Source organism: Arachis stenosperma, chromosome 8 (genome assembly GCF_014773155.1).
Source record: "Arachis stenosperma cultivar V10309 chromosome 8, arast.V10309.gnm1.PFL2, whole genome shotgun sequence".
NCBI classification, from domain to species: Eukaryota; Viridiplantae; Streptophyta; class Magnoliopsida; order Fabales; family Fabaceae; genus Arachis; species Arachis stenosperma.
The window spans coordinates 45536622-45548754 of NC_080384.1; the positions used below are offsets into that span (position 1 = coordinate 45536622).

Genomic DNA, 12133 nt, shown 5'->3' on the forward strand with positions numbered 1-12133 from the left:
AACGTGTGTTTAGAATCCATTGGAATTAATTTGATTTGAAAATCAAATCCTCTGTTTAGAAGTAGTGATAACAAAAAGGGAATTTAACTGATTTGTAAATCCCACGGATTTAAATTATAACTAAATTCAAGTCCCTCTATTTTTTAAAGGATTTAGTTGCAATTAAAATAATTTGATATTTTAAAATATTAAAAATTATTTTCGCGTACCCTTTAAGTGTTTGTTTGAACGTTATTATTTTGATAAAAAAAGATCTTTTTCAATGAAAAAATATTTTTTTTTATTTTTTAACGTGTTTGGAAAATTTCTAATAGTAAAAATAAAAGCACTAGAAAAAAAATCTTTTTTGAGAAGCTGTAATTTATATCTTTTTTTAAAAGATATTTAAAAAAAAAGATATTTTTCATGTAATAAATAAACAAAAAAAGTACTTTTATATTATTATATTCAAATATAATTGATAGATAAAAAGATATTTTTGTATGAGATATCCAAATATAAAATTATTTTTATTTTTTATAAATTTTTTTAAAAAAAGATAACTCAAAAAAAGATTTTTTCTTAGAAGCTTACCAAACAAACCCTAAGTATTAATATAACCTTAGCTGGCCAATAAATTATAGTTCAAATAGCATAATTTTTTCATACTCATCTAAAAATTACAGATTTCAATTATATATATATAAGGCTGGACTCTCCTTTGGGGCAATTGTCTCGGCCAATCGGACAGGCTGGACTAACCAGCTATGCCGGTGCTTAACTGCGTCTATTGGTAGTAATAAAAAAAGAGTGGTAAATAAATGATAAACATGTAAAATTGGATTATTATTATTATATCAATTTTTAAGTAAAATTAATTTTTATTTTACATCATTAATTTTAAATATAATAATTTATTTTGAATTTATTTATTTTATATTAAATTAATTTAAAATATTTTATTCCAAATATACCTTTAAGGATAGGAACTTGTCAAATTTTGCATTGAAATTGTGATATCTTATTTTAATTGATAGAGAATGTAATTTATGTGTAAATTATTTGCGTGATTTTTGCTTTTAATCACCTCACTTAATTATTAATTTTTTTATTCCATTTTATTGTGGATAATGTCCAATAATTTGCGAAAAAAAATGAAAAATAAACTTAACTTCGAAACGACTTAGATTTACTAGTTAATCTTATTCCTCTTAGATAGTTAGTTATATTCAATAGGATTAGAAACGCTTAGGTCACGTGACATCTTGAATTTTTTTTGGTGACTTGTGACATCTTGATTAATAATTTAGTTTTACACTTAAATCTTTCTTAATATTGTTATTTGTATATTCCATTATATTTCTTGCTTATAGTTGGTGTCTTTATTTATAGTTTTATACTTAGAGTTGCAAATACCGATACAAGCAAAACAAAAACCTCTTATTTTAGCAAGGCATACATTGATTGATTAATTTATTATTTTAGTTAAGTTTAATTGCCGGTCGTTTGAATTCGACAAATTTTGAAAATACAATATATCATATAGTAATATTGATTTATATAAGTACTGAGATATATAATATATTTAACAATCACAAGTATTATATATGAGAGAGAAGCAAAAAAGCTACGCCTATTAAAGAATGATTATAACGTAAAAGAGTATAGATAATGATAATAAATATTATTTCTGTAAATCAGAATTATCTTTCCATCATCTAACCTTCTTCTAGTCCGACATAAAATTACAAATTTACAATCACATATACAAATTTTTAAATGGAATTTTGACTTGTGAAACATTTGGGTGTATCAGACTAATTTTAAAATGTGTATCTCTTTTATATTTTTTCATGCGTATTTGTTCTATTTGTTCAGAAAAAATATTCAAAATGTAATATGGAAATGGAAATCTAGGTATTTTTAACTAATATCGACTAATTTTTTAAAATTATTTTGTTGAGATTAAATTCTAGATACTAATCATAAATTCTTAACACTAAATCTTAAATTATAAATTATAAATCATAAATCTTAAACCTAAATCGTTTAATTAAAAAATGAGAATTTTTGGAATTAAAAAATTGAAATTAATAAATATTTATTAACTTAAAATTATTTTCTATACTTTCTCATAATTAAACTACTTTATAAGAAAGTAAAAATGGTAAAACAAAAACATTAAAAATCCCAAAATCAGCAAACATGCATGAATCACTTCTTTATTTGAACAAAAAATTCAAATACATTTTATAGTAAATAAGAAAAGAGTTAACCAACTTGTTGATGATTTAGTAGCTAGTTGTCTACTAATCTGTTTAAACAAGTATCAAAGGTTCGAATCCTATTTTGTGTATGCGATAATTTATTGACCAGTGACAAACTATTAAGTAGAGCTCAGATCCATAACAAATTAATTCTTAACCTGTAGAATTAGAAAATATCGTGAGAAAAAAAGATTAAGTTTTAAAACACAACAAAATATTCACCATATAATATTATACAAACTCCAAAGAATTCAAAATAAACTAGATACTTACTATTACTACGTACTTAACTTATCCATGGTGATGATAGCATCTCCAAACGCAAAAAAACCTATGAACTGCATCATAAGGAAAGTTTCTATGGCATCTAGCTATACATGGATCCAACAGATCAGATCCAACATAATAAGGTGTAGTCCAACGTTGTTCAAAAATAGTGTCATGGAATCCCATAATAACAGAACAAATAACTACCACTATAATTATCAACAATGCAATTGCATATCGTGCATTATTTCTAGCCATAAATCTCTCCCCTCTTTTTGTCTTGAAAATTGAAATCATAAGGTTGAGGTAAAGTAGGTTTTATAGAGGCTTAAAAGTTAAAACATTCTTTAACATTTTTTTGTGTAGTATAATTCTAGAATTAGGACATCCCTTACTTATTTCATGTCCTGTCCTTAGTTGCCAATTACCAATAAATAAAACAAAAAGTCTCATTATAGTGTCCAATGGTCATTTTGTAATAGTTTAATATTTTTATTAAAGTTTCATTGCCTCTTAAATACAATGAATTTTATAAAACAATATTATATAAAGATGCCAAGGTGGTGTTATTATACCGTGAGGCCGGTTGCACCATGCAACTTCAAGGTACCATCAAGGCTCTTTCTCAAAAAATAATACTATATGATTAATAAAATTCATTATTATTAACTAGTACTAAATTTTAAATTTTATATTTTAATACTATAAAAATAAAATATTAATTTAAAATATTAATTAATATTAATATAAAGTATTGGCCTCTTAACATTTTTTAGCTAATTATCCAAAATATAAACCCTAATATCTTGCGCTTACTTACTTAGTTTACTTTAGTATTAGATAAGAGTATCTTGTCACTTTTGTTGTAGTTACAATCCTCCACTAAACTCAAAGGTAACTTTTTTTTTAGCAATTGGGATTGAAATTTGAAAACTGTAATTTAATATTGTATTTGATGGTGAGAGACTAAAATTAAAATTTTAATATACTGTGACACAAAAATTTAGTCTTTTCAGTACTTTCAGAAAGTAAAGACACGAGAGGAATTAAAATTTTTGTAGACGAAAACTAAAATTTTAATAACATTTCTTTTTAAAAATATCCTTCTTTAACTTTTCAAATTCTAAATTTATCCCTCAAATCTCCATATTTATTTTAAACTAAACATAATACTAAAATATAATTCAGTGCAGTATATTTTACACCAAATATAATATTTAGTCTCAGTCTCTCATTTTTTATCTTCCAATTTCAATTTTTCTTTTAAACACAACCAAAAAGACCGAAAACTATGGATTAGGTCCATTACTAAGATGTAGGTAAATCCATAAATTCGAATACCTTCAATTTAATTGATAATCGAAAGTATTTTTAGTAGACACATAAAAAGAAGGTTGAATTGTGTTTAAATTCTTTTAAATTGTTATTCAATTTCAAGAACTAAATTATACAAGGCACGATGTGATTGAAAAAGCACCATACCAAATTAACTTGGATGATGTATATTATTGGAGACAATCCGAATCAAAATTAACTTTCACTTTAAGAATGCAATAATGATCATTCCATTCGACTCTAAACCCTCCGTTCATTTCGAAGAAACTCTTAAAAATCCCAAATTCAGAAAACATGCATGAATCACTTATTTATTTGAACAAAAAACTCAAATAATCTTATAGCAAACAAAAAAAGAGTTAACCAACTGGGTTGGTTTAATAATTATTTACTAGTATATTTAAATAAATATTGGAGGTTCGAATCACATCTTGTACATGCAATAATTTATCGGCCAATAACAAACTCTTAAGTAGAGCTCAAATCTATAACGGATTAATTTTGTAAAGAAAAAAAAAAGATTAAGTCTTAAAACACAACAAATATTTATCATATATTATACAAACTCCAAAGAATTCAAAATAAATTAAATACTTACTGCTACTACTTACTTAACTTATTCAATCCATGGTGATCATAGCATTTCCAAATGCACAAAAACCTATTATTCTCGTGATAAGGAAAGTTTCTATGGCATCTAGCTATACATGGTTCCAACAGATCAGATCTAATATAATAAGGTGTAGTCCAATGTTGTTAAAAAATAGTGTCATGGAATCCCATAATAACAGAACAAATAACTACTACTATAATTATCAACAATGCAATTGCATATCGTGCATCATTTTTAGCCATAAATCTCTCCCCTTTTATTGTCTTGAAAATTGAAATAATAAGGTTGAGGTAAAGTAGGTTTTATAGAGGCTTAAAACATTGTTATGTGTAGTATAATTCCTTACTTATTTCATGTTTAGTTGCGAATTACAAATAAATAAAACAAAAAGTCTCATTATAGTGTCAAATGGCCATTTTGTAATAGTCTAATATTTTTATTAAAGTTTCATTGCCTCTTAAATACAATGAATTTTATAAAACAATATTATATAAAGATGCCAAGGTAGTGTTATTAATATCGCGAGGCCAGTTGCACCATGCAACTTCAAGGTACCACCAAATATATATAGTTATTAAAATCGAACCCACAATTGATCGATAAAATTACTGAGCTGGTTAATAGTTTAATTGATAGATTAGTAGTTGAAGTGTTTAATTCGATAATAATTAAATAAATATATAAAATTATAATATAATTTAAAAATAAAAATTAATATTTAATATTTCATATTATTAGCTCGTTGCTTTAATATAATATATATACTTTATATAAATTATTAGTTTTTAATTTAATAGGTCTAATCTAAAAAAAATTTAAAAAAATTATATATAAATAAAATTAACCTTACTTATATAAACTATTATAAAGTTATAGGCTTAAAGTATTATTCATATGAACTTGGTTATTATATATTTTATTATTAACCTACAATAGAGTAAGAAATAAGTTTGGCTTAATGATAAGAGTGCAGAAGCTTTGTACATGCTTCGAGTTCGAGGTGTTGCATTTTTGTGAATTAATTCACAAGGTTATTTTACTGTGATTCAGCATCTTCACCGGTGTACTGTGGAGACGCACGGGTCATGCATTCGAATCGAACTGATCAGTCCATCGATTTATCAAATTTCTAATTCGATCGATCCGATTATGATAATTATGCCATCAAAACTCTTCTTTAAAAATTAATACTACATGACTAATAAAATTTATTATTATTATTATTAAGTAATACTAAATTTTAAATTTAAATTTTAATAATATAAAAATAAAATATTAATTTAAAATATTAATATAAAGTATTGGCCTCTTAACAATTTTTTAGCTAATTCCCTAAAATATAGATCCTAATATCTTGTGCTTACTTACTTAGTTTACATTAGTATCAGATAAGAGCGTTTTGTCATTCTTGTTGTAATTGCAATCCTTCACTGAACTTAAAGGTAACATTTATTTTTTAGCGATTGAAACTGAAATTTAAAAACTGTAATTTGATATTATATTTGATAGGCAGAGATTAAAATTAAAAGGAAAGTCTAGGAGACCAGCAGTTTTATTGAATTTTGGCCATCATATAACCAGCAGAGGAATGTGAGCCATTGGATGAAATCTCACACCATCAAATCATCATTGATGACTAGTTGATGGCTAACAATCCAAAAAATTGCTAGCCCCCTAACATTGCTCAAATTAAAATTTTAATCTCGTGACACAAAAATTTAGTCTTTTCAATATTTATAGAAAATAGAAATACAAAAAATTAAAATTTTTGAAAATAAAAACTAAATCTTTAATAATATTTTTTAAAAAAATATCCTTGTTTAATTTTTTAAATTCTAAATTTACCCTTCAATTTTCTATATTTATCTTAAACTAAACATAATACTAAAATATAATTTAGTTCAATATACATTATATACCAAATATAATACAAAAATTTAATTTAGTCTCAGTCTCTCAATTTCTATCTTTCAAACGCAGCCAAAGAGACCGAAGACTACGAATGAAGTCCATTACTCAAATTTACGTAACTCCGTAAATTCGAAAAATCTTCAATTTAATTGATAATCGAAAGAATTTTTAGTAGACAAATAAAATGAGAGTTAAATTGTGTTTAAATTCTTTTAAATTGTTATTCAATTTGAAGAACTAAATTATACAAGGCACGATGTGATCGAAAAAGCACTATACCAAATTAACTTGAATGATGTATATATATAATAAAAATTAACTTTCACTTTAAGAATGCAATTGCTTTGTTTTAATGATAGCACCCCAATAATGATCATTCCATTCGTCTCTAAACCCTCCATTCATTTCGAAGAAACTCTTAATGTTATGTGAATACATTGCATCCCTCCAATCCTCCAAAGGAGGTAGCCCAACTTGTTCTGCTAACCAATGTTTATAATCACGCTGCCAGAGCAATATATAAATAGATAAATTAAAACATGTAATATAGGTTATATAGCTAAATTAACTTCAAGAAATGTCATACTTAAAATTAATTAATAATAAGAGACATTATTCCGCATTCAACTTGAATAGGGCCTACTCATTTATTTTAGAGGTAAAATACACAACAACAATCATTTTTGATAACCTTTTGTTTGTATTCTTGTTGTCTTGATCCTTTGTTTTGCGCAAGAAAATTTACTCGCGAAAAAATAAATACCTAAATCTGATTTCTAGTGTGAATATAACATTTTGAGTAAAGTGACATAAATAAATTATTCTAAAAATTTATATTTTGCACAGACTAATTCTTAAAAAAATATTAATAAAAGTTTTAAGAATAATAAATGTGGACAAGTTAGTTTAAATTAAGATATTTTACGCTAATTATAGAAATTAATTTAAAAGTACTGTATCTACATCTGTTATATTGAAGTATTTTATAAGTACTTTTTTTTAGAGACTAATTTAAATTCTCAGAAATTTATTTATCATTTTACTCTAACATTTTTTATAATAAAAATGCTATTTGTACACTAAAATCGGTCACTAAAATCAACTACCAATGTATTTATGTATAAATACATGTATGAATTTAATTTATTTTCAATATATATTTATATTTCAATATATATTTTATATTCGTGGCTAATTTTTTTTTGGGTGACTATTCGTGGCTAATTTTAATGTACACGTAACATAGTCATTTTTATAATAATGAGTAAAACAATTGTATGCGAACCTGAAATGAACCAAGGAAGTGAGTGAAGCGTTTGGGTAACCCATTTTCTTGCATGAATTGATAGTGTTGTTGAATGGATTTCATCATATCCTCTTCTGTAGGCAACACAATTTTGCCAGATAGAATCCTTGCAACCCATTTTGCTTGTAACTCAGCAATCGGGAATACCGGATCCTGACCACAGATTACTATAATTAATTATCCTTAATTGTTGAGATTAAATATGTTAATATGATTGGAAAAAATAAAGGATAAGTGATAAACAACCAGATAAGTTAAACCAATGAAAGAGAGCCATGGCGCCAATGTTGGAGGAAACACATGCTTGTAAAGTGGCCCAACACGATTATCGTCAATGGTTACTACTCCATTCGTTTCAAGGAATGCTATCTGGTTCTTGTATCTGCCATGATTATTATTCCACAAATTAAAATTATCTTAGATAAATAGTAATTAATTAATATGGAATATCAAATGTCTAAATTTTTCAATGTACCCTGTGCAGTGGATTATGGAATCTGCATAAATAGTGACTTGGTCTTCAAAAACAACCAAACCATCTTCATTTATACATTTGATCTGAGAAAAAGGATAAATTGAACATTCAAATTATTTTTTTTTATTTTTTTAATCATGTATCATTGTCACTTTGTCACAATAACTAAAATCTAACATATTTTCTCCTTATAAATATGTATCTTAGATCTCTTTCAAATGGAGCATGACTTGACTAGTATTCTATCTTCATTAATAATAATATCTATTTAAACAAAATACAAAATTACATGTGCTTCTAAAAAACCATAAAAATATTAACTTAATTGAAATGATATTTTGAGGTTAATTTTTTTTATGAAAGTGAGATGAGTAATATATTTTAAGAGAAGTGTTAAGTAATTTTTGTAATTTATAACCATTAAGTAGCTATTAATGATATTTTTAATAGTTTGAGATTTCATCCAATGGTGTGGGATTATTCACTTTTCTTTTGTTAGTTACATGTTGGTCAAAATTTAATAAAATTGCTGATCCTCTAGACTTTTTCATATTTTAATATGGAAAAATATACGTTACCAAGAGAGAGTCTGCCAACTATTACCAACACGTGATAAATTAGGATTAAACCATGATTAACTTAGATGTGGCTTTATTTAGTAGATGGGCTTCATGTCCAGCCCAACTCAAGTTGGCAGATTTTGGCAGATAAAAAGTTGATAACGTAGCACTATTGAAAAGTTCAATTTCTATACTTTGAATCTTTTATTTTTTCATATTTTCCAAAAATCGCAGGATCTAATTTTTGCATCCTAAATTAAACGTGTCATATTTAATATTAACACCACGACAATAACTCATAATCCAAAACAATACTAGTATCAACCTAATATTAAAAATAAAAAAAGTGTGTATTTTGTAGGTACTACTATATTTTATCAATAATAACCAACTAATAAGTCACGTACCGTAGGATGAAATCGTACATTGCTAAAATCTTCCAACTTCACACCCTTCATAAGAGGATTTAGTTTGACTGATACATGAACTTCTTTTGCTACCAATGCAATTTCTCTTGAGATGTCAAAGGAAGTAGGCCCAAGTCCAATTAAAATCACAACCTGTTATACGCTTTTTTGGTTCGATTACTTTATACTAAACTAATTTACAAATTTTGAAAAAAGAATTTATAAATTGATAAATAGTATAAATTAACTAAAAAATATAAACTAATAATAATTGAAACTTCGACTATTTTATGTAACATAAAAAAAATTCTAAAAACAATAATAAAATTTAATTAAATTATTTAACTGTTCAAAAATTACCATTTGACCTGTTAATCTGTTATGAGGTGGGAAAAAAAGGGAAAGACGAACCTGTCCTTGGAAAGGTTGAGGAACTCTGTAGTTATGGCAATGCATCTGAAACCCACGCCAATTCTCAATTCCCGATACCTCCGCCACCCTCGGCACCACGTTATGACCAGAGCACACAGCCACCGAGTCAAACACCTCCTGACTCACTGAGTCACCACCACCGTAACTCGCCCTCGACTCAACCACCCACCCCTCCTCCACTTTCTTCACCTTCACCACCTCGGTCTCAAACCGAGTCAACTATTAATCCCGAACTCGTCCGCGAACTCCTCCAGAAACCGCAGAACCTCTTCGTGGCACGGAAAAGTTCTTGGATCACCCCCTTCCACGCGACGAAAGGGGTAATCCAAGAATCCCATCAATGGCCGCGGGAGATTCGTGCGAAGAGAACGGTAGAGGCTGCTATGGACAATTTATCGGGTCGGGTCGAGGCTTAGCGGATCGGATTCTGTTTTGGGGTTGTATAGCCACGTGCCTCCCACGCGCGAGCTCTTCTCGAAAACGACGACGTTGTGGGCTTCTCGTTTGAGCTCGCGTGCTGCTACAAGACCTGAGACGCCGGCTCCTATCACAGCTACTTTCACGGAACGAGACATTGCGTTGACTACAAACTCAAAAGGTAGCACTTTGAAGGTTTTTGTGACTTTGAAACCGTGGACCAGATCTCAGGTTCAACCACCATTTCTTTCGTTAGTGCTGCTTGAATTATTAAACAAAAAGAAGGGAAAGGTTTTTGTTTAATATTCCCAGGGGAAAGGTAGTTTTGGTTTTGGATTTCAAAAAATGTGAGTTGGATAAATCCTATCCTATAACATACCATGGTTATTCAGTAGTGAAATTCCTCCTTTATGTTCATTTTAAATTTCTATTAAGATATTAATATTTTTATTCTTTACTCATCATAGACCTTTATTATCATACCTCCCTTATATGAAACCATTTTTATTATATTCCATATCTCATAATCGTGTCAAATTTTTTTATCCTATTTTTAAACTTGCTTCGCATATGTATACATTTCTTGACATTTCAATTTTTATAATTTTGAATTCAAACTCAAATTTAAAAAAGGAAATTTTTTCATTTTCTGTTTTAGCTTTTTTTCTTCCTCCCCAAAATTTTTTTTAAAAATTCTTTCATTTTTTTTCTTCATTCACTTATTTTTTGTTCGTTAGTTTTTATTGGTCTCTTCCATTCATTTTCTTGAGACACGCTTCTACTATTAGATAAAAACACAAAGTTTTGTAGAAAATCTATCTCAATCACAGATTCATAATGCTTTACGATAACGAATTATGTATGTTCTTTATTATATATTTAATCTAATGTATATTTTCTAATTTTGGTAATATTTAAAATATTATTGTTGTTATGCATATGCGTTTTTATTTGATATGCGGCTGTTCATACAGAAAAGTTAGAACTTCATTATTGTTGTTGAAAATCTATTTCTAATTCACCAAAAAGTCTCAACCTCTTTTCCTTTTATATTCAATTTACTTACAATATACAAAATCAAATGAGATTTTTTATTTTAATGTACGTCAAAAAGTTGGACCTTCTTTTACAATAGAACTTCGTTGGAGGGGTTCTACATCATCAGAAGTTTTTCTTACCAAAAGATGGTGCAAATTTTGTCTTCAACATAGCATAGTCGAAAGGAACAAGGTCAAATTTGACGTCCTTGTTGATAATGAGAAATCAATAAATTTAGAAGTTTTTAAGTATTTAATATTTGTTATCATTTTCTCTTCCATCAAACACTATAGATCCTTTTAATTATTTATTATGCAGTTAATTTATTTATATTTCTCATTATTTTTTCTATTTATATATGTAATGGATATATTTATTTGAATATAGTAATCTAATTATCATACTCATTATTTTCTTCTTTATTAATTTATGTTTCTTTATTAATTTTTCTTCTAGAATGCTTTATACATAGTTTTTGTTGTATTCTTACCTGGTATCCAAGTTTTTACTATAAAATTGTTGCATTCTAATTATCAGATAATTTTGTGCAGCTATATGATAATTTGTTAACTAATAAAATTTTAAACTAAATTATACTCATGTAATCAGTCTCAAAATTTCTCTTATATCATATTTAACGGTAATTTATATACTACTGAGAAATTATATAATCCTCATAATATATTTCCACCATCTTTTTTCAATAAATATATAATTATTTGTATAAATGTATCATTCTGTATGTCTAAACATAAAGTGAGTTATTATAACTCAATGCACCCAAACCATATATTCATTAATATTGAACTTGCTATGATAACTCAAATTTATATTCTTAAACACAATTTAACACTTTCATGTCGTATATAATTTTTTTGGTATTAATCACAATTATATATTTAGTTGTTTCTTTAAAGTATTGGATTACTTTTAGTGACTTCTCATTTATTTTACACATAAAATAGCTCAATCAATATTTTAACACTTATTTTATACTAATTTGTTTTAATGAATTTGTACTCTACTTGATAGTTTAACTTTTCTCTAAATCATACATTTTTGTTTTTTTTCACTATTATATAACAATACATAGTATTCAATTCTTTATCTACTTTATTATTCACAT

At 26.6% G+C, this 12133-nt stretch overlaps 1 pseudogene; it reads right to left on the bottom strand.

Moving 5' to 3' along the window:
* Positions 1-6557: 6557 nt before the first annotated feature.
* On the bottom strand, positions 6558-10383 carry LOC130945138 (flavin-containing monooxygenase FMO GS-OX-like 3; annotated as a pseudogene).
* Positions 10384-12133: the final 1750 nt, after the last annotated feature.